The sequence below is a fragment of the Alligator sinensis genome, unplaced genomic scaffold (assembly GCF_000455745.1).
Source record: "Alligator sinensis unplaced genomic scaffold, ASM45574v1 scaffold321_1, whole genome shotgun sequence".
Classification (NCBI taxonomy): domain Eukaryota; kingdom Metazoa; phylum Chordata; order Crocodylia; family Alligatoridae; genus Alligator; species Alligator sinensis.
This window is the reverse complement of record NW_005841969.1, coordinates 2,201,739-2,207,357: the sequence shown is the minus strand read 5'-3', so window position 1 is coordinate 2,207,357 and position 5,619 is coordinate 2,201,739. Positions and strand designations below refer to the sequence as shown.

Genomic DNA, 5,619 nt, shown 5'->3' with positions numbered 1-5,619 from the left:
AATGAATGTATGATATTTTCAAACTGTTTTAAGCTTTTGAAACTATTTAAGCTTTTGACTTAAACTTCAAACATTCTGCAACATTTTATAGACATTTTCCTTACTTCAATAAATATGTATGTTAAATAGAAAAGAATCATAGGAAATAATTCTGTACCCACTTTTGTTAAATAGAAGTAATATATTGATAGTACATAATAAACCATCTCTTTTATGCTTTATCTTATTTTGGTAAGGCAAAAGGTCCTTGTTTCTACCATTTCATAATGAGATTTCATTTGAGGGTAGTGTCCTCATTTACCAATACACCCAGGATCAGCCAATCCATTAAAATAACCAGAAGCAGGTTCCTGACTGTTACTGTTTTAACTTGTATATAAAATAGCTGTTTTTATAAAAAAAACTGAAGATGTTTGAATTTTTACAGTACAATTATAAAAGGAAAAGACTCACTGAGAATTCACAAGTTTAAAAAAAATCAGGAAAAATATGCAATTTTAAGGAAATTAAGTTTGGTATTCACTTTTTCTTTTTCAGCATTTTAAAGGTTAATTGTGTTCTTCTTACTTGTTACTTCATTTTTTGGTTATGATGCACAGTACAAGAACCAGCTGCTGCTGTAGAATAAATGGCCAATTGTGTCCATTGTACACAAATTTGTAACAAATAACTGAGCAGGGAATGCATTAGGCAACATTCATAATATATAACCCACAGCTTTCATTTTTATGATTTAGTGATATTTCAGGATATTTGTAAATGTGAAGATTGTTTCTGCCATATGTAGCCACTTCATTTTAATTTGCCAGTGTCAGTAATTCAGGAGAATAAAGGAACATTTTGTATTGCATGCAAACAGATCCTCAGGTGCTTGCGATAAAACTTAATGGCCACCATCTTTACTTGTAGTCATTGTAAGCAGTTTCATCAGAATGGGCAATATTTTTTAATTTAAAAGATTCAGGAGATTTAGCAAGTCTCTATTGCCATATATATTTAGAACACTGATTTTGTCAGTTTTGAGCTTATAAATCTTAGTCCTTTGATCCCCAATCATTTTGACAAGATGGAAAATAGCATCTTGGAGTAAATTGGAACCATATAGAAATATGTTTGGGATTTATATTAACAATGATTGCTGCAGGGATGAGGCCATTATGGCTCCCATCTGACAAACAACATAATTTCATGTAGAAGCTACTGGGGGATAACATTATGCATGCATGTTTTTTTCTAAACAAGCTGGGTTTCTTGAATTTTGATAGCAGGAAGTCATGTATATGTCTGGATTTGCAAGAAAAAATCTTAAACTTACACATCTTCAAAATAGACTGGCAAATTAATTACAAATGAAGGATTTCTTTATTAAAACACCAAATGTGTTTATTGTGTATATTTTCTGCCTTGAAAAGGTACAGTAGTATTTCTAATTCACTGTAGATCTTGAGGTACTTAGGATTACCTTCATAATAAAAGATGTTGTAGTAAAACTAATTTACCAAGAAACAACACATAACAGAGTATGTAAGATGCCAACATGCTTATCGATATTAAAAAAGAAGCCTGTGTTTTTAAAGAAAATATAAAGAAATGGCGAGAAGGAAGATATAAAGAGCTGGTATTTTTTTGTGAAGACCTCTATCATCTTACAAAAACAATATTTATCTACTCTTATGATTAGTTTAGTGGGTAGTATGTTATGGGAGGAACTTGGTAGATGAAGAATGTATGTATATATCAGAAAAAATATAAATACACAAAACCCTTCTGTGTAAGTGTTATGAGTTGGGTACTGTGCCAACATTAACCTTCCCAATACTTCTGAGGGGGAAATAATTAATATGATGTTGGAAAAATGGACAGGTTCAGTGACATGTTCAAGGAAGAACCAATTAAGATCAGTTAATATGTTTGCAGTAGTGGTCTGCATAGGACTTATTTGACATATTAAACTAACAGAGGCTTAACTGGGTTCTGGGTGGCAGTCACCGATGGGGCAGTGTCAATGGCTGTGCTGCCAGCAATGTGCGGCAGCCAGGCCGGCAGCGCAACCGCTGTGGTTTTTGTGCGTGTACATGTACATGCTTACGTGTCTCTCTTGCTCACTTTCTTACACACACCAGGGTCAGTGCTGGGACTGCTGCCTTGGTCATCCCTGCTTCATTATACTACTGGAAACTAAAAGTTATGCCTTGTGTTTTAAGAACCATTGAATAGTTTAAAATCCCATGTAGTGTAGAAAAAGCCAGAAGAGATGATTAGAATATTCCTGCAGTGTTAAGTGTTGTACACTGCTGAGATGCAGTTAATTTATACCATATATGCATGGCGTTAGCAGTTTACTCTGCAGCTCATGATACACTCAAAAAGGCACAGGCAACCAGTGGCTTTGCAGAATATTTTTGTTAGCTGTTGAAGGAACTTTTGAATGTAGGATTCATTTTTGCTTCACACAGAGTAAATAGTGCAAGTACTTAGGTCACTCTTTTTGTTCTCAAACTATTTGTAGCTAGCATTTTTTATCATTTACTTTAAATATCCTCAGCCTGCTTTTTGGGAGGGTCCCAAGAAATGATCATGACTTAGAAACCAGAAAGGCAAAAAGGAAAATTGGTGAATTTCATGAGGCTGGATGGAACAATATCTGAGTAATTACTTGATTGTAAACTTGGGGTCTTCCCAAGTAAGCATGCTACTGAGCAAGCCCTTATACAAGGGACAGACATTACACATAAACAGGTTTAAGTGATCAGAAACTGGATTAAAGCTGTAACAGGACAGATGTTCAGTGCACATAAACCAGTTTGAAAATGACTGAAACCGGTTTGAGATGAACCTGGTTGAGTGTAGCATCAGACTTAACTGATTTGGGTCAAAACGGTTTATACAATGTCTGTCCCAGACCCCATGCTGGTTTAAGTTAAACTGGACACCCCCAGCATCCCAGCATGCTCTCTAGGTTGAGTGAGGCTCTCTGCTCCACAGCAGAGCTTGCCCCTTCCCTCTGCTCCCTGGCTGGAGTTGTGGCAGAGACTACAGGCATCTGCCTGGTTTCCCTCTGCTCTCCCCCTCCCCACTCCCTGCTAAGCAGGGATTGCCCCATCCCCTCTGCCTTACACAGACACCTCTCAGCATTAGCTAGCAAACCACATGCTGGCTGTGGTCTGTGCTGTGTCAGATGGGACAAAGGCAAAATCAGCAGGTAGCTGGTAATGTCCCTCTGTTGTTTTCTTAATGGGGTGATAAACACTTAGTTAGCAATTCCCTGCTGGGCTGGTGGGGGGGGGGGGGGAAACCCCCAATTAAAATGTCCTGCCATAGCCGGGCCATGGCCCCCTCATCTCAGCACTGTGGAAGGGAAGGGATCCCCGCAGCTCTAGCCTGAGTCACTGCAGGCATGTGCCTGCATTTCTGGAATGAAAAGGGAATGTCTATCCACCTCCAAATTGGTTCACGCTTTGCAGGTTAGAGTAACCTGCAAAGATTGAATCAAATCAGGATCAGGCTTTTTGAATGTCTGTCCCTAGCCTTAAAGACTAAAATTTAGACTATATAGGAGAAGCTTAAATGTTTTCTAGCCACCTCATCTCAGACCTGATTTCAGGAACATGCTTCCAAGTCTTTGCGGTCTTCAGGGTGGGAGGATAGATGTAAAATGGATTGTGAGGAATTGGTGGTCCTGTTTGTTTTCATAAATTTCCAGAACATTGCATTGAATCTTGCTGAAGACTAAAGTTTGCCCAAGTTAGTTGTAAAGAAGCAATTGTGTAATTGTAGTGGGGAACATCCCTAGCCAATTTCAGATGTCTGATCCTTTGTTTGCAGGCTGTTCAAGAAGGGGTAGTCTATTCACTGCTTTTCATCAGTACCCTAGTGACTGTATTGGTACATATGGTCTTGCATAGATACTTCCCCCACATTTCTATAGTTTTCCTGCACTAGCTGAACTATACCACTATACAGTAAGGGGCCAACCAAGACCTTAGCATTTGGAAAAACAGAAGTATTTTTGTTTTTTGGTCATACCACCTTCATGTTTCACCTAGTCCACAGATTGGATCCCTGAACTGTGACAACAGGGCACTTATAAAGTTAGTTATCCAGTAGAAAGGTGCATCACAATGCAATTCTGGCTCTTGTAAAATCTAGAAATATTCCATCTCCATTTCCTACTTCTGATTTAAGAAATGAGTTTCCTTTGGTGAAGAGTAATTTTTAGCTGTACCGTATATCCATAGAGTAGAATATTTTGTTCTTCCAAAAGCAGATTTTAAACCCAGTTGTTGGTTATTTGAAATGCTATGCTTGCAAACTTGGACTCTCAAGGAAATTGAACATAGCTACCCTCTGGGAAGCTTCTCATTTCCAGATATTTTCTTTATAGTCTTGCTGAGGATTAAATTACTAGTTGTATGTAAAGTTATCTCATCCTAGTGTTATATCTGTGTATAATATGGAAATTAATACCTGCCTTGAGCTTCTCTTTCCTCTTTGGCATTGGAAAGTATCTGAATCATATGCTTTCATTTCTAGTTATCATATTTTGTTATCTTGTTTCATTTCTTGTTATCTGATTTGCTTATTGGTGTCAGTTATTCTCTTTAGCTTTAACTGGCTATTGTACAGTTCTTTTGTGTGTTCTTATAAACGTTCTTATATGCTTCTCTTTCATTGAATCATTGACTTCTCAGTTTTCACCAGATCCAGAACACTGAACACCCCTTTTCTGTGCCAGTGATACAGCTACATTCATTCCTCTCAGGGATTAAATGAATGAGAGTTATGTGTATATAGGGGGTAGCTGTAACATTGCCTGGGTCTCTCCCTTCTCTTCTAACAGATGAAGAACCTCTCCTTTCCCTTTGTGTGGCTTGCTAGCTGTTACACCTGCAGAAGACTCTTGCTACATAATGATATGAAGGAGGAGACATTTCTGGAACTGTCAGTGTTTTTGTCAATAGGTGGAGAAGTAGTAGCAGCAATAGACAGGAATGTCTGTGGGGAGAAAGGGAAAAACTAGCTCCCCTAGTTTTCCATTTAACTTTTTTTCAATGTTTTCATCTTCAAAAATGCAAGACAACGAAAAAATTCTTTTTTTTTCTGGGACAAGCTTTTAACATATTTATGTTTGTCATTTTTATTTGGTTTTATACTAATACAGAGTCTCACATTAGTGGACATGGGGAAGAAAATACCTACCAAGCAATGCACACTGAACACATGCCCATAAACTCTTTTTTTTTTCTTGGATGGTTATGTCTGTTTAGGGACATGAATGCTTTTCTTCTCATCTTAAGTTTCTTTATCTTATGCATCTTATTGCCATGTTGTCTTGAGGCATATATCAACATTCACCAGTCATGTAGCTTGTCTTCCTATTTTGATATTTATCTGAGTCTTGAAGATTGAAGGATCATTAAAAAAGATAAAAGTGTACATAAAAAGCATGATATCTAAGCGGGTAGGAGCTTTGTTATCTGTGTTCTAAAGGATCAGCCCAGTGCTTCTGGGATAGGGTTGATTCCATAAGAGGAATTGCTAACTTGTAGGCTGAGGCAGAGTTTCTTTGAAAAATTTGCAAGGCTGCCCTCTATTTGCACATCTGTCTGATCTTACTTT

General features: G+C 37.5%; 1 protein-coding gene across 13 annotated transcripts in view; it reads left to right on the top strand.

Moving 5' to 3' along the window:
- The window catches only part of ATF2 (activating transcription factor 2), an 82,334-nt gene that overhangs the window by 68,892 nt on the left and 7,823 nt on the right, over nt 1–5,619 (top strand). The window lies entirely within an intron of this gene.